Raw genomic sequence first — 24,174 nt, forward strand, 5'->3', positions numbered from 1 at the left:
CTGCTATTTTAGACGCTAGAGATGAGTCACTGAAATTTATACCGGCACCTTGCCCCGGCTCAGTCCAGTCCCAGGGACTCTGCTTGCTGTATGACATAAATGAACAGCACCATTTTAACTAGTCATCTTACCTTTAGGATAAAATTCTGTATAACAAGCCACCCAACCATATACTTTATTCCCACACTCTAGGAACACTATTCAACAATTCCAGCTTTCACATATGTAGATGAGGTTCTTTTCATTACTCTGCTCTCCTGTCCACTAACTGCTCTTTCGGAAGCTTTCCCCAATTTCCCCTCCCCATCCCAGGTACAGAATTAGGCACTGTCTTCCTGTACAGCATGTTGCTTTTACTTCTACTCGATATTTTTCACATTCTGCTTCATATTCATGACTACATGCGTGTAAGTCTATCTCCTTGTCTCCATGGCAGCCACATCCCTTAGTTCCATCCTCATTTGATTGCTGGGGCCTGACCAGCTCTCTTGAGAATCTCTTCCCTCACTGCCAGTCCATTCCTCTTAGTCCCTACATGATCACTCTTCCTCGGTTTCCTTCACTACCGACTCTGCCCACTGCTCATCTCCAAGATGCCTGGGCTTTCCACAGCCCAGCACCAGAGGTCTCAGGCTATACCAGAGTGAGCTAACACCAAATCACGACAGCTACTTTTTCCCAAATCGGAAGGAAAAAAATTAACAATTTCCTCATGTTAGGGTTTCTATCATTTTTCTTAAAAACTTGCCACTTAATTGTTAGTAATGGCCAGCAAATGACAAAAGTAAACAAATACTAAGAAAAAACATAGAAATCAGTCATTTATATATAATTTAAGGGTTTTTTGTATATGCTCATGGGTTAGAATTTTACGTTACGTATAAAATAAGAGCTTGTATTTTACTAGCAAAATTGGTGCTGAGCTTCTTAATGACATAATGAAACATATCCACATTTCTGTGTGTATATATATATACACACATATATGTTTAACATAAATGTATACGCATTAGATATCAACATAAAATTAAGTTTCTTTCTATTTTGCTGACATCACAACATGTGAAAATGGACCCATGGAAACTCTCAGGCATTGCTGGTGTGACTGAAAAATAGTTCAAACGTTTTGGAAACCAATTTATGCAGTTGAACATGCATATGACCCAGCCATTCCACCCTTAGATATTTACTGAAGAGAAATAAGAATGTGTCCACACAAAGACTTGTATTCAAATGTTCAGAACAACTTTAATAGCCCAAAACTGGAAAAAAGTATATTATGTCCATCAGGAGGTAAATAAATGGTGATGTACCCATACAACTGATTAATACCCAGAAATTTAAAAAAAACTACTTATACACATAAAAACATGGAGGAATCGCAAAAACACTTTGCTGAAAGAAAAAAGCTAGACAAAAAGAATACATGATTCCTTTTGTAAGAAATCATAGAAAAAGCAAAAAGAATCTGGAGACAGAAAGCAGCCTAGTGATTAACTGGGACCAAGGGGTTAGGAGGGATGGATTGCAAAGGGGTTCAAACAAGCTTTTTGGGGTAACAGAAAGGTTCTATATGACGACTGTGGCAATGCTGACACTAGTGGACACGTACGTAGACCCTGATTGAAATGCAAAATGGACACTAACAATGGATGCATATTATTGCATGTAAATTATAATTCAATACAGTTAATATTTTTTAAGTGGCCCAAAGAATTTTTCACCAAATTTGGAGACAGCGTTAGGGATGACCTGATTTGCCATGAATCCAGGCTTATGTGGTAGATGAGAAATTTATTTTGAATGACTTTGCAGGGGTAAGATAGAGGGAGGGAGTAGAACTTTTTCTTTCATATGGAGTAAGTTGGTGATTCATTTTAAAGATTTCAGTGAGTTGAAACATTAACACTTCTTGAAACTGGAATAATTTTATAGATGGAAAGTGGCCCATCTGAGACGGGAACAAGTTGGTGAGTTCCAGGAACGAGATTTGTTTAGTTTGGTACAACCTGAACTTTAAGCCCTGTGGGTAGACTCTTCAACTAAGAACAATTTCTTCCTGATGCCAATTCACAGATTACGCTTTCTGAGGTGAAATAAGGTGACTTGGGACAGTCTATTGGAATCGAAAATATTCAGAGAACAGAGTTTATTGGAAGTGACATCCCTGGAGCCTGGAGCTAGTAAATGCATGAATTGATCTAGAGAATGAGACCAAGAAGAGACAACCCTTCTCCCCAGACCCCTAATGTGACAATACAATATACCAGTAGTTCTTAAACTTGATTGTGCATCAGAATCTCCTGGAGAGCTTGTTAGAACATAGATTCCTGGGCCCCACCCAAAGAGCTTCTGATCCAGTAAGTCTGGAGCGGCGCCTGGTAATCTGCATTTCTAGCAAGTTCCCAGGTGATACTGATGCTGCCGGTCTGGGGACCACACTTGGAGAACCACTGCTGTATACCTTGGTCTTCTGGACAAATGCCCTTGTATAGTTCTGGAACAGCCTCACCCACAAATTAAGTAGAAAGAAGGCTAATTTATTTCACTAGCTACACTGTCAGCACCAACAACAAGAAAGGTCAAAAGAAAAAGTTTCATGATTCTTGGAAAAGATGGACAAATTGTTCCTGCTTCAGACACCTTCATCTAAGGACGACTTTTTCTCAATTCTTAGGTTACTAAGTAGCTTCTGTATTTCTAACATTAATTTTGCCTCTCTTATCAGTAAAAATGTACATTAAACTATGTTCTGCTGATAAATGACATGCCACAAGTTCAAAATGTACATCATTTTCTATTGTCAGATGAAAAAGACAAAGATAAAAGAATTGTGAGGGAAGGACCAAAGGGTGAAGAGAAGAAATTACAAGAAAAGGTGGAGAAATGAAAAAAACACAAATCACCACAGAATCAGAAATTCCCCAGGGGAAAAGAATGAGGATTTGAGAGAATAATAGTGAAGGGACCAAGGAGGGAAGAAATGGCTTAAGGAGTTGGAAGTTTACTCTATAGATGAAAAAAAAAAAGCCACAATGTAAAAAGGAGTTGAAATATAAAATAAAGTCAGGCAAAATGAAGAAACAAAAAGAAGAAAGAAAAGCCAAGTCAAGAGACAAGGAAGAGCTGTTTATTTTTTTAAATTATTTAATATAGCATTTAGAAAACAATATATACCAATATATAGTGATTTGTGAAGAGGTGGGAAAAGGCACAATTTTAAAATATTCCCATCTTATTTGTTGGATAAATATCCAACTTCAGGTTAGTAGAAATCAATTTCAGTTGTTCACCACAGTCTGAAGGGGTCAGATGTGTCACTTGGGGTTGGGGGGGGTGGGGCGCGGGATGGATCTGCCGCATGGTAGGCAAGAATAATGCACACCCCGCAAAGATCTCCACATCTCAACCCCTGGAACTGTGAATATGTCACTTTACCTGGCAAAAGGGACTTTGCACATGTGATTAAATTAAATATCTTAAAATAGGGAGATGAGTCTGGATTATCTGGGTGGGCCCAACGTAATCTAAAGGGTTCTTAAAAAATGGAAGAGGGAGACAGAAGGATCAAAAGAGGACATAGACAATGGAAAGAGAGGTCAGAACGATGCAGCCATGAGCTGCAGAAAGCAGGCAGCCTTCAGAAGCTGGAGAAGGCAAGGCAAGGATTCTCCCCCAGGAGTTTCCAGAAAAAACGCAGCCCTGCAGACCTGTTTTAGACTTCTGACCTCCAGAACTGTAAGACGACAAATTTGTATTGTTTTAAGCCACTAAGTTTATGGCAATTTTTTACAGCAGCAACAGAAAACTAATCCAGGGATCTTGGGGATGCTGGGTTGAACTGGAGAGCACGTGCCTCCTCTAACAGGGGGCATACGGGTCCAGATTTTGCCAGATCTCCCAATTTGTTAGGAGAGGAGGAAAATCTATTTGCATGAGGCAGGACAAAGTATGACCATTGACTGTTGCTCCTTCTTCCTTTATTGGATAGGTCCAATCACGAACCATGTGATGCAAGTAAGTTAAGGCCAAAGGATGGATAAACCAATGGAACAGACTTCTCTGACTCAGTGCTCCACTCCAGACCACAGACCACACTAAAGCCTGCAGAGGTGAAGAGCTCAGTCGTTGACAAAACTTCTATATTTCTCACCAGGATGTACCGAAAGCAAAATGTGGTCTATTTTATGCTCCCAAGTCATTCATAAACTGAAGTTCAGAGTGTTAGACTTTTCTTACTTTCTAAATAATCAATGGGGCCAACCTGCTCTATAGAGTCAATCTGGAAAATGAAATTATTTCACGAGAACAGTTTGCTCTTTGCAGACGAAAGGAATCATTACAGTGTTAAATGTTAAGACTATTACTGAAACAGGGCCAGATAGATGGTAATAACTTTTAAAAAGGAAGAGAAAAAGAAACATAAAACTCTAAATTCTTTTGCCTTAAAGTAATCCTTCTGGTTAATCCTATTCTTAGAGCAAGCTTAAAGAAGCGGGGTGGGGGGGGAGCGGGAAATGAAGTTAATCATGTTTGCAGAGACAAGTCACCTCTCTTAATATTCAGGCAATCAGCCAACAGTATTTGTTGAGTGATGGCTCTCCACAACATTAAACAAGGTAGGAAATACAAAAGAAGTGTAAGAGAAGGTTCTTGCACAGAGGAATTTATAATGTCACTGGGAGGACAAGGTTAATACGTAAAGTAATTAGAGAGTAATTAACAGTCTTTATCTGCACTGAAGAATGATGCCACAAGGTTTATAAGTCAACGCAATATGTACTCACAAAAGGGAGAGATGGGCAGAGATTTGCCTTACAGCACTTAAGAAAACTTTAGGATGGTTAAATTTTATGCTGAACCTTCAGGAACAAGTAGGATGTATGTAGAATAAGGGTAAGATATTGCACTCCACAGAAATTGGTTTGCTGAGTTTTCTCCTGTTCTAGAATCTTCTAGATTAATTGAAGGTGAAAATATAATAAAATCCACATAAATGATGGCCGTTTTTTATAAGTTGAACTTATAACAAATACTAGTGCTCTGGAAGATATGGGAGAAGACACCTGATATTTCTTTCTATTCCATTGGGGCTTGAAGTTATAAGAGGAAGAAATAGTCACTATTTCCCACCATCCTCTTTCTGTTCAAAGATTGCACAAATAAATGCAAATATATGCTTCTAGTGCCTCCAATTATATAGTAAAATGAAATATTTAAATAAGTAGAAGTTTCATACTGTTGTACTCCAGTGGAAAGATGCTTAGATTTATAACCTGAATTTATTTTTCTTAAAACATAGTTCTCTGAGTTATTTTATCAGAACTGACTTCAGCAAGTGTTGGCAAAACTTATTCTATCCTTTCATCTCAGAGAAAGGCAACTATAAATTCAATAGCTTAAAAAACAAGAATAAATATGCATGTGGGGATTTCTTTTTCTGGCCTATAGGTAGTTGTTACCTTTATATATTCTCTCTAATGAGACATGGCCAGTCTATGGTTTGAAATTTTGAATAGATAACTGTTGACTATTTGTTCAGTTTGGGTCTAAGGATCACACACTGTGCATTTAAAAACTGTTGGGATATGTTCTTGCATTCCTTTATGAGCAAGAAAACATAAATTCATTAAATGATGTTTAAAAATCACCATAAATTTCTATGTAGTATTCTGGAGAAAGAGTGTAAAAGAAGCCACTACATAATACCTCTGTGCACCTCTGGGTCATACTCTATGGATTTTTCTCACTGAAAATAGCTGAATAAATCCATTGCTTAGAATTCAGTATTCACTGGAAAACCAAAATACATCTAAATGTGAGCAACAGTTGAAGGAGCTGTATGGGCTTTCAGAAGATGAGTCTCATGTTCCATGAAGGTATGTAAAGTGACTAGTGAAAAGGAACAAAGGAACAAATCAAAAACGGGAGTTTAAGGCACTTTCGAAGAACTCAATCTGAGTACTTTCTAGCCCTGAACTTTATGAACCCGTTCGTTCTGACTACCCTTTCTGCTATGCTACTTCCTTGTCAGATATTAAAAAACTGCTTCCTTGTGACCAAAGATATCATGGGCCATTTTTACCTCCTGGCTACAGGTCATTCTGGGAGCCTGGCCTTTCAAACAAGTGCTGTCTGGATAGTGGAGGTTTGACACAGCTCTGTGTATCCATATCAGGGTGGATCAAATTAATCCCCTCCTCGGTGAAGTGCTTGAGGGTAAAATTGACACCCACTGCTGCACACAAAGTGGAATGTCAGGAATTAAGATGATCCCATGAACTGAGCTTTCTGTTCCTGAAGAAGCCGTGTGAACCAATATATATTTCAGGCTGAATTATGAGCTGAATACATCCTCAAATAAAATCTTCACAGGAAACAGCTGGCCTCAAAGAGGGATTTGTTTTTTTTCTCTGTAGCCAGAGAAACCAGGCGTGTCAGTCCAGAGAACGTCTTAGGACTTGGTCACCTCCTTGTCTCTGTATCTCTACTTATATGATCTCACTAACCATCTTGTAAAAGGTTATAAGAATCAATCACATCATTGGCAAGTAATCTGTGCCAAGTAAAAACAAGACATTCTACATTACTGTTGTTAAAACTTGAATTTTGTCAGAAATAAGAACACCATGAGTTAGTCCAAACAAACTAAATATTAACTTGTTAGGAGGTGTTTCACAATACGTATTTCTAAGTATGAAAGTAACTTGCATGAAATAAAATTGATTAAAGTGCAGTTTGAAAAAATAAACTGATCACAAATCACTTATTTGTGATCAAGTCCTTTTTTGGAGAGATTCACAAAAGAACATAAGGGCTGGAAAGAGGCAGGAGGGAACTTTCTCAAATGATGGTGATGTTCTGTATCTTGCCAGGAACTGATTTACACAGATGCATCCCTTTGTCAAACTCAACTTATGTACAGTGACGGATGTGTGCATTTCATTGTATGTAAACTTCACACGAAAAACTGCCAACAGACATTGAACTCTAGTTAATAATAAGCATGATGCAATATGCAAACTGATGCCTGTGGTTTATTTTTAAATGCATCAGAAATAAGATGGTGAAAGGAGGACAAAGGGATAGGTGGACAGACAGACACGCGATGAAGCAAAATGTTAATGGTGGAATCTAGGTGGTGAAAATACAGTTGCTCACTGTGAAACTCTTTCAAATTACCAAATATGTGAAATTTTCATAAAACCTGTCAGGGAAGAAAATATAATGGGAAAGAATTACTAAAGAGTTTGGAGTGGCACACCGCCGCCCCACTCCCCACTTCCATCCGGAGTTCCCATGGTATCTAGAACCGGGCAGAATATTTAAGTTGAAAACTCAAAGCACAAATCTAACAAGCTGAGACATGGAAGGTTATTTTAAAAAATTGACTGCCCGAAACTGGTTGATTACATGGGAAAATTGTGTGTTAAGTGATAGGGAAAAATGCAGCTCCCCACAGATAAACTTTCTATATTTAAATTCACAGTGAGCTGAAGTGGGGCACCTGCAAGCGAGACGCGGCAGAAGATGCTGTTAGAAGACTCAGGTGCACCATACAAATTAAACCCAACACACATAAAAGGCTCCTGATGGGAAGACAGTGACAGCAGACGGAAGAGCGGGTGAGACCTGGGGGGTTTGGGGCAATGCAAAGAAACTTGTACTGAGAGGCAAGGGCCAGAGCTTCCAACAATAGTGAGTCTCAGGAAAAAACTGCTCTGGAAGCTCATCAGAGAGTACAATACCACACGCTTGTTCCAGAGAAAACAAGAGGTCACACAGCATCAGTTACATCATCTGCGCAGGGCAGTGTCTACAGCTAGTCAACTCACCTCCGTCACATTCTCGGTCATGCGCTGCGCAAACTGATTGCTTGGTATTGACTAGACGATGTCCATTAACTTAAAATTAATAGTCTGGGCAGGCATTTGATATTGTGTAGCTCCTCACTAGTCAGAGTGTGGACCCTGAACCAGCAGCATTGGCAGCCTCTGGGAGCTTGTCAGAAATGCAGAATCTCAGGCCTCATCCCACACCTGCTGTGTTAGAATCTGCCACTTAACCGAACCACAGATGATCCACATACACATTCAAGGGTGAGAAGCAATGGAGCGATCTTACAACAAGCCTGTAGGCGGAGCCTCAATAACTTGTCTTAGCAGCATCTTTAACTACAGACGCAGAGGACAAGTACAGGTAAAGAGGTGAGCAATATTAAGCCTTGGACATCTTGTCGCCTGTAAGCACATTCGCCTGACAACTGTTTCCTCTTTGCAAAGCTTTAGTCCCAGCCTCCATCTGTGAGAGAGAACTGCAGCTAGCCTGAAGCCTCTGGAGAAGCCAGAAAACTAAAACATGGTTGAACTTGTTTTGAGCATTTTGGAAAGTTTCATATCCTCCAACGGGTCTAGAAATATTCCACATAGCTTTGCAGAGTGGATCACTTTGCATGTAATTGCTCTTTAACATTAAAAGCATATAAGATGTTTTCTCCAACAGGTAACTATCTAAGGAGTTGTCAGGCCACTGTCCCCGTTTCTGCTGTAAGAGACGGCCGTGAAAATTCTTCACTCCCTAAAACACAGGCACAGAATGTTGCATTTTATTCAAGTCTCCATCTGTCTAAAATATGTTTATTTTAATGGTCATGTTTTGTTTACTTCAGTCGCTATAATAAAGACTGTTTTATACTCAAATATCTGTGGCTAGTCATGGTTCACAAAAAAACAAAGGTCTTATCTTTTCTTTCATAGTATGTCTTTAAAAATTCTAAGATATTCCTGACAAGATAAAGTAGACAAATACAAAATATTTTTCTAAAGCCATCTGAAGCCAACTATTCTGTACCAACTACGAATTTCATACTTCAGCATCACTACTTTGTCTATAAATATTTGTAATTACATGAAAAACTTTTTAAAAATATGACTACAAATACACCAAACAACTTTCGAAGTTATTGATTTCCACTCTCGTACTTCAGGAAGGAATTTTACATAATGTCTGATTTACTTTCCAAGACAATGAATAAGTACATTTCCAAGACAATTAAGTACAAAGTATATTTTCATTCTCATTTATTTAGGAAAAGAGATTTTTTAAAATGATAATTTTGCCTATCTTAAAAAGTTAAAATCAAAATAAAATAGTGAAATATGTCCCATACTTTTATTACTAATTATGAAAAATAAAAATGAATTGGTTTTTGTAATAATTCACGCATGATAGAAAAAATGTTTAACAATTTAGGTATTTACAGAAAGTACTTAAGAGACTGTTTATTTTGAATAGACTACTTTTCAGAGTACTTTTAGGTTCACAGTAAAATTGGGTAAAAGGTACAAAGATTTCTCATATACCCCCAGCCCCCACATATATGGTTAATTTTTAAAATACAGAAAATGCTAAATGACACACAAAAATCCTACCACTCAAATCATACCAATAAATGCCTTATTTAAAAATCTATTTGAGTTACAGTTAGGTTTACGGAAATTTTGTAAAAGGAGACATGAAAATAAATCTGTACCATATAATGCCAGAATTACGAGAAAAGGATAGTGTCTAATTCATTTTGTTGGCTTAATTTTTGTCTTAAGTTTCTCTCTTATTAGAAAATCTAAAGAAAAGAACCCATACCAATAAACAGAAGAATCTTCATGGAAATTGGAGTGGTCTAAGAAATTTAAAGACAGAGAAGCATTTTCTCCCACTGCATAAACCTACACCTGCTTACCTTCAGGGACCGTGAAAATGAAATTGGGATAACCCTATTACAAGCTAAAAAAAACAAACTTATCCAAACTACTCTCCTTCGTAAATCTTAACTCCCACTCATAAAAGCCGTTTTCAGTGGGATCTCTTACCTGAAAAGGAGTGAGAAAGATTTAAACGTCACCTAGTCAGAAGCAGGCTCTGGAGAGCCAGCCGGGTTCAGCCTGAGAAGAGCACGGGCAAGCATAGGTCGTGGACAAGCTCACTCCTTCCAGAAGGAGAGAAGGGGGCAAGACAGTCAGGATGAACAAGCCCACGCAGCCAGCGAATGTGACAATACCGATCCTCTCACGCCGAGTCCCACCCGTCCGCCACCGAGTGAGAGAGGGTGGGCAAACAGTGCCCACAGCCACGACAAAACAGAGTGGCCCAGAGAGACTCTCTTCACCATTCTAAGCAGAACAACAAATACAGCAAATGCTTTCTACAGGCATCTTGCCGGGTAACTGCCCGAGAATGAGTAAGAGGCCCCACACGTAACGAGAAGTGTCACTTGATCAGAGGTTGCGGTTTATCAACAGGAAGGGTAAAATTTGATGCCTAGACCTGAACTCTTCCTTAAAAGAGATCTTTGGTTTTTCTATCTTGAAGGCTGCAAAAAATTCAAGATATAAACCTAAAGGAAACAAAACTGATTGCCCATAATTCAGGGAAGGGAATAATTTATAAGCTGCTGAGAATCTTAGTTTCAACTTCCCCATCTGGCTGGCACCTTTTGCCTATTTTCCTCCTTTATAATACTTCCAGAGTTCAAGAAAGGAAATAAAACTTTTTAAGCTTTTAAGTTACTAGTAATGCTGATATAAAGAAAAATAAATAAGAACTGATATCTAAAGTGAGATCTGGAGCTTACCTCCCGTGTACAGTAAAATGTGGAGACTTTCGTCCTATAAATGTATCTCAGGAGGATATTCATTCTCCATCAATTTAAGATGCTCTCACACACACACACACTTAGATGTAAGTCCCCTGATTTATCCATTCATCAGTGCTAGCCTGACAATAAAAAAAATTCAGCATTTCCCAAAATATGCCAGAGAACAAAAATTGTTTTACAAAACAAGGTCCCAGGGTGAAGTTTTAGGGTGGTCAACCTACACTAATGTCACCAGAATCCTATACTGCAGGATTTCTCTGAGTTTCCAATCTGCTCATATTCATCATCAAACTATTAAAAGCAGGATTTTATGCATTGTTTCCCAAACTTATTTAACCATGGGATCTTTGTCTGAGGGACATCCAGAGGGAAATATATTTTGTAAGATAGATTTGGGAATTCTACTAGATTCTACTTGCCAATTTTTAATCAACAAACCTGACATTGTGACAAGTTTTCAAAGCACTTAGAAGTCAGTAAATTATTAGGTTTCCCATCTGTTCCAACTTGCACTAATACCTCTGAAATTACAGTGTGATCAGTTTCTACATTTCTCAATATTATAAAGCTAAACCTGTTTTCCAAATGGAAGTATACCACATAGGTATTAAATGGATATCCACTACAGTCTTCACATTATGCTAGAAAATATAAGGGACAGCATGGTGTCTGCCCTCAAGAAGCTGAACGTTTTGTTTTGAACCTCTGCAGTCTCTATGTGTGCACGTGTCTGTATCATGGTCACCTGTTTGCCCTCAAAAGTTGAATGTAAGACTTCAGAAATCCAATGGGTCCTACAGAATGGGAGCACCCCAGCCAAGCGACAGATGTCAAACCAGGAATGACCATTACAAATACCACCCAAACACAATTCCATCTGCATCTATGTATGCACATTTCAACCACTTTCACACAGGTAGATTTAAGAAGAAGAAACTGACTCAGGTGTCTTCAGCAAACCATGTCTAAAAGCTGCTTCCCACCTCAAATGCTTCCAATTGTCTTACGTCCTAGAGTCCTGACATCCACAGACAGTTTATTGTGCTCAGTGATATAAAGAAGGGGGTTTTCAGGATAGAACCCGGGTAGACTGGCAGTTCCCAGCTGGGCCACCGAGATAATTAAGTCACCAGCAAACCCTCCTTCATCCGCTCCCACTGCTCCAGAACAGACGAGTCCACACGAGCTATTTTTCCAAATCGTGTCCCTTTAAAGATCAAAATCTTTCTAAAATGAGTTAGACTCCTCTAATCCTTCTATTAAGATATTTAATAAAATTTTAAAATTATGCCTTTAGTTCATAAATACAGCTTCGACTGAATAAAGTCCTAAGTATAATACTCTATTAAAGAGACCACTGTAACACGCTGAGAAAAATATTTTACTTAAAAAATGACTCAGGAGACATGGGATGGTGTGATGGTGCGCCAGCAGCTTAACGTCCTGAGCCTATAAAATACCAATGAAATCACTTACACAATAACGATGAATTCATAAGACTACGTAAGAGTCAAAAGAGAAAAATCTAAACTCCAAAGTTCTGGGCAAACAGAAGACATGTTGCATCATACGATGCTACCTTGCGGAGATTTCTTTCAGCCACTATTTACTGAGGGCCTGCCTGTGACAAAAAACAGGGCGCCAAACAGAGTCGCAGTTTATTACGAAGAACACGCATGTGTGTCTCATTATAATAAATGGATACAGGCTGGGATGTCTTAAAAACTAATTGTGAAAATAACCCAAGTTCATTTACAAAGTTCAGACCACAGAAGGCGTAACATTAAAAGTAAAACTCCCTCCATCTTTCATATTAATTACAACCACGGCTGGATTTTAGTTTATATTTGCCTGTAATCACTAGATGAGGTGACTCATATTTAAAACACAGTTTCCTTCTAATGAATGAGTTTATCCTATTTATATCACGGTTTCTAATCACCAGGTAGTTTATCTTAATTCTATTATTTCATTTTGGTAGGCTTCCTGGTTTGATATTTTCTTTTGTTCTGGTTTTTGCAACATAATTCATTTAAATACGAAATGGAAGCCAAACAATTACCGTACACAGAACATAATGAAAATATTATAAATCTCACTACACACTCAAATAGTAACTCTGTGAGGTGATAAACGTGTTAACCAACCTCATTGTGGTAAACATTTTGCAATATATCAAATCACATCCGCCTTAAGCTTATATAATGTTATATGTCACATATCTCAATAAAGCTGGAAAAAATAAAGGTACAGTAACTAAAAAAAGAAAATGTTTTAAATCTTAATATAAAAATAATAAGTAATATAATCAAGAGATTGGCAGAAAGATGGAAGTTTGAACGTGCTATTTCTTAAAATTTTTAAATCTAGGAGTCAAGAGGTACAGTCAAAAGTTAAATCTACAAACAGGATTTTGTTATATTATTCACATTTGTAATAATTTATTGCCACAAAAATGTAAAAAACACAACATAAACCTAAATTACGGAAGGAAAAAGAAAACATGGAGGATACTGCATCATCTAGGACACAAAGGAATCATCCCACTAGGCACAAGCTGCTTCCCTGGGCACACCTGTGCCTTAACCTCTCCGTCCAAGCGCGGGCTGTCTGCTCCAGCCTCGCAGAGCGCCCGCCTGCTGGGGCTCCAAGAGAGACACACTGGATCTTCTTGGATTATTCCCAATATCACCAAATTTGGCAGATGGTCTTCAGAGTCTTAACATTTGGGAATTATCCACTTCCTACTTTTAGTGAAGATTTTTTCCTCCACTTTCAGTAAATGTTTTCATCTCTACAATTTCAGGGAAGAGAAAAGATACCTTTACTCAAATTCCTCTAACAGAAACCCTCACCTCCCAACTTGCTCTAAGTTTCTAATTCCTCTCTACCGTTTTTCGTTTTGCTGTCTCTCCACTGCCCCCCTCTACCTGCCTCTTCCCTTTCTGATCTGTTGGTGCGAAAATCAGTGGTGTGCTGAGCCAACACGCACAGCCTGCAGGGCCACTGTGTGCGTCTCTTCCCAACTCTGGTCACAGTGGGAATACTTACACCTCTGAAATGGGCAGAAATGATGACCCAGGCTTCTTCTCGCTCCCCCTTCTCAGAGCTAGCTGTTAAACATTTACCAGCACACCACTCGACAGGTCTGTGGGTTTAAACACCAGCTTCTTAGAACTGTGTGTAAAGTAAGGATATAAAAATTTTTACTTAGAACGAAAAAGCTTTATGTTTTAGCTTTTCTTTTTTTTAATTATTTGGTCAGGTGGCTTTTATATTTGACACTGCCAGATAAAGTAAACTACAAGATACACCAGGGTGACTAGCATTAAATACTAGAGGACCAGTGACCATCAAGAGTAAATGCCATCTTTACATACTTACATAGCATCTTTTTCCCTGGTAGCTCTAAATAGTATATTAAATCTATTTTTCTTGACTCTCACTGCTAAGGAAATTTAAGAAATCATCAGCATTTCATTTATTGTGACATATAAACAAGAAAACTTTTAGGTTCCGGCAGATCTGCCTCCTTCTCTTCTTCTTTGCCCCCAAATTCCAAAATACACAAAAATCATCACACTTTTTGTTTCCTCTTTTCCTATAACTCTACAGATTAAAGACAAAAAAGCAATGATTTAATAGTGCCCTTGATCCTTCCAACCTTACTAAAGATCAATTTTAAAGCTGACAACCCCACATACTCAGGGTAAAGTCAACTCATTGTTACAGGGAACACAGGATAAATGAGCAGAAAACATTTTTTAAAGCATGGCAATGACATTCTACCAAACACTGCCAATTCTGTCCACCTGGATCGTCATCCACCTAGTGAATCATGAAACAAAAAGATTTGGCAAAAACAAAGAGCACTGTGTGAAGAAATAAACAACAAAAATTAAATAAATTACACGAACTTCGATACTCACCAATGTTCCTCTAACTCTTCATGCTACCTGCATTCCACATCTTTTACTGTATCCCTGATTATCAGGATTAATGCATTGTTTAAATAGTATCAATATTACTGAATCATATTTTATTAATACTTATCAGTAAAAAGTGAAAAAGGTAGTTATCTTTAACGTTAGAATGTACTCCACAGAACAAAATGCTTCCTTAGGGGTCTTTTTTCTAAATATTTTATTCTACTCCAAGAAAAAAATATATAAAGCATGATATAAGCAATGCCAGATATTATTCAAGAGAGAGAACTTCATTTTTGTCTCACCATTTAGAATAAAATAAAATTCATTTCACAGAACACAGTTCGTGATTGGCAGTGCTCCGTGCTATAAGTCTAACTTTGCTATCATCACCAGTCTGCCACTGGCAATCAACAGCTCCTGGTTTGTAAGAGAAGCTGGACAGCATCAGATGGTAGTGGACAGCATCAGGCTGGAATCGGACACACCTGTTTGGCATCAAAGCGATCTGATTTTGGACAAGTTACTTAATCTCTCTATGGTTCAGTTTTCTCACCTCTAAAATAGGAATAAAAACATTCCCCTCACAGGATCACTAAAGAATTTTAAATACGAAAATCTACATAAAACACAACATACCATCTGGTACATAGCAAGTACTTAATAAACTGGGATAATAGCTTATTATTGTCACTCTCTAGTCTTAGTGCTTTCACACAATATGCCAACCACTGAGATAGCTGCTTGGAATCACAGTATTTCACACCAGAGCTTCTCAAACTTTCACATGCACACAAGTCACCCAGAGATTGATAAAAATGCAGACTGTGACTCAAGAGGTTTGCTGTGGGGCCCGAGACTCTGCCTTTAACATGCCCCCAGGTGACGCCAATGCTGCCGGTCCAACGACCAGACTTTGAGAATCACAGATTTGGACGACCTGAACATTCCCTCCCACCACCATCACCACCACCATTCCCCCCACACAAACACACGCATGTACACCCCAGCAGAGCTAGCTAAAATTCAAAACATTGAGTTCACAATCCAACATTATCTTCCCTGTAAAAATAGAACTCCTCCTTTAAAAATGGTAAAAGCTATGACCCACTCACGAAAATTGCTAAATATAGAATACAATTATAAAAAAGATAAGGAACTGCTTAACCTGGGGAAAGAACTTGGGTTTTCAAATCAGACAGGCCTGGGTTCAAACCCGAGCCTCACTGCAGGCACTAGCTGTTAATGTGGCTTTGGATTAATTACAGACCTCCTTATAAATTGCAGTTTCCTTATTTTTAAAATGGAGATAATAGTATCTATCTAAAAAATAAGATATCTCAAATAACAGCTGACTCAAAAATAACTAGTATTTACATGTATACCCCATAGCCTGACACACAGTGGGTGCTAGGAGCCTGTCGGCTGCTGTTCTGCTCCAGGATTCCTTGTTTTCATTACTTACTAATGTAACTCTGGCTTTCTTTCTGTTTCCCCTCAACTTGGGTCCTTCTCTCTAGCAAACTGTCTGAAGACCTGCCACTACCAAAAGTCTTTTTCATGCTATTTCAAGCTGCCAATATTAGTAATTTCCCAAGAGAAAGAACCTTATTTCCTCGTATGTTCTACTAATCCTCAAGATCTAAAGACTGGAAGAAAACTATCTGCTTTCCACAAGGCTTCTCTCTATTCTAAACCCTTGCAGGCTCTTTCTTCTCGCACAGACACAAAAGGAAAAGAACAGAAGTCATCACCATCTTTTTCACCTTCTCTAAAAGAGTGCGTGACTATCTTTTTCAGTCAGAGAAACTGTTATTGTGGGAAACCAGCCACTCACTTGAAGATAACTCAGTCTTCTTTTTTAGTTCTAAAAACTGAAACTGATTCTATTTCTTAAGGAAGCTATAACAGACACACACACACACACACACACACTCACTCACATACACACACCAGTTTTGTTATGGTTTCCTGTCAACAAGCAAAAATGATATGATGCCAAAAACATCAGATGCCTAATTAAACTCTGTTCCCTCATTAATCCAACACATTATTTACTGACTGCCTGCCATGTGCCCAGTGCTGTGTCAGATGCCAGGTATAAACTGGTGAGTAAACAGATATGTATGTGGTCCATGCCCTTGAGGATCTAACTATCCCGACCTTCACCAATCTTATTCCTGAAACCAGGAGCCACTTCCAGAGCTAGTTCTGGATTCCAAAACCTAGCCCAGGGCAGAGGAGGACAACTACAGGCTGCATCTAAATAAGCCACAGCAAAATTGCTGAAGAGCAACCCTGGCCACAATTTACCAATCAGGTGAAACGCATCATGGCGTCACCAGATAAAACCTGTAAATAAAGATGGTCTCTATTATGCCACTAAACAGTGGCTGCTCCAGCCCACCACACTGTCCTGGCTGGAGTGGAGCGGTGGCCCCTTGGAGGCACAGATCCCACGGCAACTTAGTGTGGATGGATGTTCATCTATACTCCAGCAACCTGCCCACCTCTCCTCCCTAACCATGAGCAACTAAACAGGCCTCAAATGTATCAGAAGCTTTCTGAAGTTCACCAGCACACCGAAAAGCAAAAGGTTGTAATATTTCACCAGCTGCACAAGCCACATTTAATATCTTCTGGTTATCTGCAGTTATAATACTTAATTTTAATATTTAATATTTAACTATAGTATTTAAAAACAGAAATAGGGATGTCAAGCAAAATGAAGCCAGTTTCACGCACCATCTTTAAGTCTGTTAAAACCTTCATCTAGCTGCATACTCTCCGTAACACGGCTCTCCATGGATGGAAGAGGCACTGCTAATAGAATCATCTTGATTAAGAATTCATATAATGTAAAAAGCATCCGAAAAACGTAATCAGAATATGTGGAAATTATGTGATCAGATAATCAGTAAAGCCTTCAGATGCAGATTAATTTATTGTTCACATTGATGAGTCTTAATTATGTCCATGAATTGCTTTTATAGAGGCCTGTGGATTAAATGGAAGATCCCTCTTCAGTACATGAAAACACACTAAGTCTCATCATTATGCTAACCTGGGAGATGAAAAGACACCTTTCACTTTTCTCATCATTATCAAAATATAATGATCCTATATTAATCATGGAGAGCGTACACATAGAGAATGTCATCTTGGTAACAGAGAAAGGGACACTATTCCCAATGATCTGCAAGAGGTATTTGAAAGAGGCTAAAGCTCTCTGATGCTTCAAACCAATATGATGTGTCAAGGATGAAGCAAAGGCTCGATTTCAGGCCATAGTCTAAGTAGTTTGGTTTAAAATTCAGGAGTAACCACAGCTTCTTCCACAGATAACAACTTGGGTAAAAATTCCCCACAGTCCTTCCCACAAAGCAATGTGAAAGCATCTTCTAGGGACCAGAGGAATAATTCAGCACTAATAATTTAGGGTTAAAAATTCAGACAATAGCTTTATTTCGATTGGCTGAACTAATGCAGACCTGAATTCATTGCAACATTCCTCCGCTTCACTTTCCTAAGATAATTCTGAAGATGGTATCACACCTTTGTATTCTAGACTACTGATCCCCAGAGTGTAGGAGCCACTGTCACTGGTAAACAGCAGGATAATTTTAGGTGGCTGTTCAGATTGAGCCTGGAATAACACAGAATCCTCCAGGAGGAAAGATGGACACCGCCTCCCCATCTCCCACCCCCATCCCCCCCAATAAAGGGAGGGCATGCCTCTGACTCAGGGTTTCTGGCAGGCATTGCCATCTAGTCAGGATTGGATGACACTATTTGCTTTGCATTTTTTAACTCTTATTGGATATCTCTACTATTTGTGGCACATAATAGTTTCCCATTTAAGGTAGTGATTTAAGGTTTCCTTTCTAAATACATTAATTTGTGGTAAAGAAAAAAAGTAAAAAACATTAAATAATAATAGAAGTGAAATATAATCATGGCAAAAAGCATGAAGGCAGTATCTGAATGACTGATACTTGGCAAACACTGCAGTGTAGCGATTAAAACAGCTTGGGTTTGAATATTCGCATTGTAACTCCCTTGCTGTGTGACTTAGGCAAGTTACTTAAGATCTCTGTGCCTCGATTTCCTTATGTGTAAAATAGAGATAATGAGGGTATCCACTTCAAAGGGTTATTGTGAGGATGAAGGAGTTATTACAGGTAATGAGCTAAAATGGTACCTGGCATAGCAAGAATTCTATATAAATTAGTTATTACTAATAAAATTACTAATATTTTATAAATATATCTAGGTAAGCAATGATATATTCAAACTCAATCCCCTGGCCTGTGAATTAAAAGAGAAGGTAAAGAGATTTCTTCATGGGCTCTTGTATAGGAGAAAAGAAAAGCTCCTTCCATTTTTCTTTAAATTAAAAATATACCCAGTTGAGGAGTCTTTTAAACTCACGTGATCCTCCAGAAGCCAGAAAATCAAGTGCACGGCCTTGAATTCCATTATAGTTTCCCTTCCTCGCTATTTAAAAATTCCAATATTTCAATTACTAAGAGTTAAAAATGAGGCTGTCATTCCTTAGCACGAACCACAACGGATTTACAACCAAGCACATGGTTCCTCCAACCTTTTAACGTTCTGTCCAATTCATGGAGCAGCCCAAGAATTGCTGTTTTCTTGAACAGTAAACGACTTTTTGTTTAAATTATAACCACTTCACGTTCAATGACTTTTTTTCTTTTAAAGATTTTATTTTTTCCTTTTTCTCCCCAAAGCCCCCCAGTACATAGTTGTATATTCTTCATTGTGGATCCCTCCAGTTGTGGATACCTCCAGTTGTGGCATGTGGGACGCTGCCTCAGCGTAGTTTGATGAGCAGTGCCATGTCCGCGACCAGGATTCGAACCAACGAAACACTGGGCCGCCTGCAGCAGAGCGCACGAACTTAACCACTCGGCCACAGGGCCAGCCCCTCAATGACTTTTAAAAAATCTGCTTGAATATTGCTATGGTCTGAATGTTTGTGTCTCCCCAATATTCACAAAATCCTAAGCCCCAAAGATGATGGTATTAGGAGGTGGGGCTGCGGGGAGGTGCTTAGCTGATGAGGGTGGAGTCCTCACGAATGGGGTTAGTGCCCTTATAAAAGAGGCTCCAGAGATCTCCCATGCCCATTCTACCATTTGAGGACACAAAAAGATGTCTGCAACCTGGAAGAGGACCCACATTCAACCCTGTGGGCACCCTGATCTCAGCCTTGTAGCCGCCAGAACTGTGAGAAACGTCTGCAGTTTATAAGCCGCCCCGTCTGTCATATGCTGTTAGAGCAGCCCAAACGGAGTAAGACAAATATAAAAGGCAAATGGGCATCACTTATTTACCTTTTCTTCATGTGATTTTCTCTGCCCTTGACTTCCAGGGGATTTCTTCCTTTTGTTCATGTAGCTTAGTGACTCCCCTGAATCATAAAGCGTAGTGGGAAAGTCATTCCCTGTTAACCTCATGTGCTTTCTTTACCCCACTCCAGTTTAATGGACATTTTGGACTAAAATGGGGAAGGACAGAGAACATTGCTGTGCTCAGTGATACCAGATGAGTAGCGATCCACATGGGTTAGCCAAGCTCTGCGTTTGCTCTCTGTGGCTAATACGGCTTCCTGAACAATGAATTTGAGCTGTCCCATCTAATCCCACGAGTTATCATCTTGACTATAACCCAACTAGACTAAAAAAGAAAGAAAGAAAAGAAACGACTCTCCAACTAATGTGTAGGAAAATGGTTAACAATGAAATTAATGCTGATTGCAAATGTGACCTTCAAGATGCACAGAGCCCAGTAACCCCTCAAAGAACAAATCCAATCTGATTGCTTTTGAATGTCAAATGTACCTGCAAGAAATAGCTATGGAAATTGCCAGGGCAGGCTCTGTACTAAGGGTCCAAAGTTAATTTTTAAATTCTAAGTCATGTTCCCATTTCTCTCAATTCTGTCAAAATCAGACCTTCACTTTCTCATTTTTTAAACGACCTCTCCTCACAGCTGCAGGGACTGTTAGGACCACAGTGCCAGGTACCTGGGGACAAACCTCAGGTCTGTGCAATCTTGGTATGTTGCTCAACCTTTTTGTGCCTCAATCGCATCATCTGAGGATGGGATTACAATAGCACCTACCTCACAGGTTTGTTGAGAACTGTACCCACACGTGGTCAGTCCCCATCAACGTTAGGTGTTATGAATAATGGTCACACATGACCTTTCATGACTTCTTGAGTTCACTGAGATGGACGTTGCCATATGTCCATTTTATGGATGAGGAGACCACACGTTTCAGAGGGCTGGAACATGCCCACCACTAGAGTTTGCCAGTCAAGATAGAGCATCAGATCTGCCCCTTTGCACTGTCTGAAACAAACTGAAGATTAAGACCAAAAGTACCCATGGCAGATGACTAAAGGGGCACTGAGAATATACAGAGAAAGGTCTTCCTAAAGACTATCATAATTTTTTAAAGTGTTGATAATATACTTTTGATATTCCACAGTAAACAGAAATAGAACAAGACAAGGGAAGCTGATTCATAAACAGTCTCCATTTTTCATGTTTGCTATCAGCTGGCTCAAACCACTCTCTCCTTATTTGTGACTTCTTATTCATATTGTTTTTATGAGTCTTACATGTTTAGGGGCACTTGATGAAAGTGAGGAAGAACAAGTGGGCATGACAGAGTTATAGTCTATTAGGTTACCTCTATGCCACATATCTTACTCCCTGGCAGTTTAGCTATGGAGTACACAAGAAATGGAGTAATACTGCTATCCCAAAGAACAGCACGTGATATCACAGAGCCCACCTACTCAAAAGTCTTACCCACCAGCTGGTGACTGAGCTGTGGGGATTCCAACACACTTAGGCAGGTAAAGACACCTGATTTCATTCCCTCAACATAGCTATCAACATGTTCAAATGAACAAGAATTTTGACTGGGCATGTTGGGTGGAAGGAGAGAAGGAGAAAAGGTACAGAAAGGATCAGGCATTCATACAGATTAAATTTCTCCTCCTTGGGACACTGTAATAGACTGACTGCTAAAATGGCCCCAATTCTCTACCTCTTCAGTTTTACACACCTTTTGCAATGTGACTTTGCAGCTCCTTTCAACAAAAGACTGAGCCTGTATCCCCAACTTAATCTGGGCTGATTTTGTGATTGCTTTGGCAGAAGTTAGACTACTAATCCTTAGCCTTGGCCTCAAAGGACTTCATGCGTTTTTCTCTTTCTCTTGGAGCATGTGACCACCATGAGAAGCTTGGGCCAGCCTGCTGGAGGATGAAGAGACCATGTCAGGAAAATTCCAGGGTCTCAACTGCTGTAATACCCAAGCAAGTGCGCACATCCAGCCAAGATCAGCAGAGCCAACTCCCAACCCACAGCTGATCACAGATGTGCTCAGAATGACCACAGCCAAAGCCACAAGAACCACCCAGCCTACCCACTTGTGAGCAATAATAAAAGCTTAATGTTTTAAAGCACTGGACTTTGAGGTGGATTTTATGCAGTGGTAACTGATACAGACACTTTTCTCTTTCAATCCCCATGCTGGGCAGGTGAGGTTTCTCCTACTGAGGAGCACTCCGGGTTAGCATTTACCAGACTAGCTTCCTTAAGACATTGCTTCCTGGAAGCGTTAACAGACTTTACATAGGCGGGTAAAAGGAGGTGATCAAATATACGCAGGAAATGTTGTTCCAGCTCCTAGACGCTGCTAAGATCTGGCAGAGTGCATACATAGCACATGGTAGTTGGTCAATATTTGTTGAATGGATGAAGAAAGTGTGCTTCTCTGATTATTATTTTCTCCAGTCAAGGGGGCCAGAGTGAAGCACATTCCAGAGCTGTGTATATTCTGATGCATATCAGCCCACTGAAGACTGAGGATTATGAGGGTAACAAACACAAAGAAAATTCACCTGTTAATGTTAACTCCACCATGTCTAAATTTTTGGTTGAGGCATTAGTATTACAATCCCAAACGCAGCACAAACTGCTAGTTATCACGTAACATCCATTCTCCTCTTTTTCATCAGTAAGACAGCCTCAACTAAAGACTGCATTTCTGGCTCTCTTGCAGCTAGGTATGACCATGTGACCAAGTACTGGCCGATGAAATGAAAATGTAAATATTAAATGGAACTTCCAGAAAGGCCACAGAAATTGAGGGAGATGCTTTCTGCTGTACATCTGGACTGGGGACAAGATGGCCTAAACTGGCTCCTGAGTGACCTTGAAAATGGAAGCCACATGATCAGGTCAGTGGGACAGAAAGACAGGAACCTGGGCTCCTGGTCTTACCGTGAAATCACAGAGTGCCTAATTCTGAATTTCTTTTCTATGAACTTCCATCTCATTTAAGTCATCATTATTTTACATTTTTCTGTTATAAATGGCCAAACTATCCTAACTGATAGATCAAAGAAACAGGATCCTCAGAACACATTTACAGCCTCCTAGACTTCTCATTAGGACCATATACCCAATTTTGAAAAAATTCTGTTTTCTACAGAAGAGGAAGCATTACTTTTATTTATATATAAAGAAGTCATGACCTCATTTGCTGTTCTCCACTAACAATGTTGACCACCCACTTACCTAAACATCCACCTTGCTTGTGGGGCTTTAGCTGATCATAATAATCATTTCCTGATGAAGAGCAGAGAGCCAAATACTGGGAAGTGAAAGTACTGAGTGAACTCCATCTAAGTTCTACATCACTCAGGGAACGAACAAGTACCTGGCTTCCCATCTTGACTTTTCCTCCTGGGCTCCTCTTTAAACATCCAATTATAAAGAAATTTATTTGTTTAGGCTTTTTCCTCAGCGAAATCCAGAAATTAAATCGCTTCGCCAGCAAGGCCAGGAAAACAAATCATTCATGTTGTGGCTGAGCCATAAGGCTCACATCATAAACACAAGCAGAGCCTGCACAGCTTTGCTCTCACAAAGCCATTTGGGAGAAGATTTTTATGGCAGCAGCTGAAATGTTTCTACCAAAACAACACCTACACTTTGCTAGAGTTATTTGCAGAGGAGAAGGTTTCCCCTACTGCTGTTTAAATCGTTAAAATCTGTAGTTAAAAGCGTAGGCTGATAGGAGTCTGGGGGAGAACTTAGCTGCCACTGCTTGGCTGGGTGACCTCGGGCAGATCACTTAACCTCACCGAACTCAGGTGCTCCCCATCAAACTGGAATCTCAGCACTTTAGACAGTCGTCCTGAGAACTGATGAGATAAACGCACACTTAGCACCATGGCTACACAATAAGTGTTGGAAAAATGAGAGCTGTATTCATTCCTATCAAATTTGATACTAGATACTTTGAATACCTTAGGGAATAAGATATAAGAACTTATGGGTAAGCCATATTTAAAGATACCAAGTTAACATTAATATAAAAGTACAAGCGTATTTAACAGTAGATGGGGGGCCAGCCTGGTGGCGCAGTGGTTAAGTGCTCACGTTCTGCTTCTCAGTGGCCCCGGGTTTGCTGGTTCGGATCCCAGGTGTGGACATGGCACCACTTGGCACACCGTGCTGTGGTAGGCATCCCTCATATAAAGTAGA

General features: G+C 39.4%; 1 protein-coding gene across 15 annotated transcripts in view; it reads right to left on the reverse strand.

Moving 5' to 3' along the window:
* Positions 1-24,174, reverse strand: part of PLCB4 (phospholipase C beta 4) — a 388,953-nt gene that overhangs the window by 284,658 nt on the left and 80,121 nt on the right. The window contains exon 1 of one of the 15 annotated variants that reach the window (XM_070587874.1): positions 9,870-10,195. The exons of 13 other annotated variants lie outside the window; for them this stretch is intronic. The gene's annotated coding sequence lies outside the window, so the exon portion shown is untranslated. Of the gene's footprint in view, positions 1-9,869; positions 10,196-24,174 lie in introns of those variants that run through there. One more of the 15 variants, XM_070587865.1, reaches the window with a different exon arrangement.

This window comes from Equus przewalskii, chromosome 21, assembly GCF_037783145.1.
Source record: "Equus przewalskii isolate Varuska chromosome 21, EquPr2, whole genome shotgun sequence".
Classification (NCBI taxonomy): domain Eukaryota; kingdom Metazoa; phylum Chordata; class Mammalia; order Perissodactyla; family Equidae; genus Equus; species Equus przewalskii.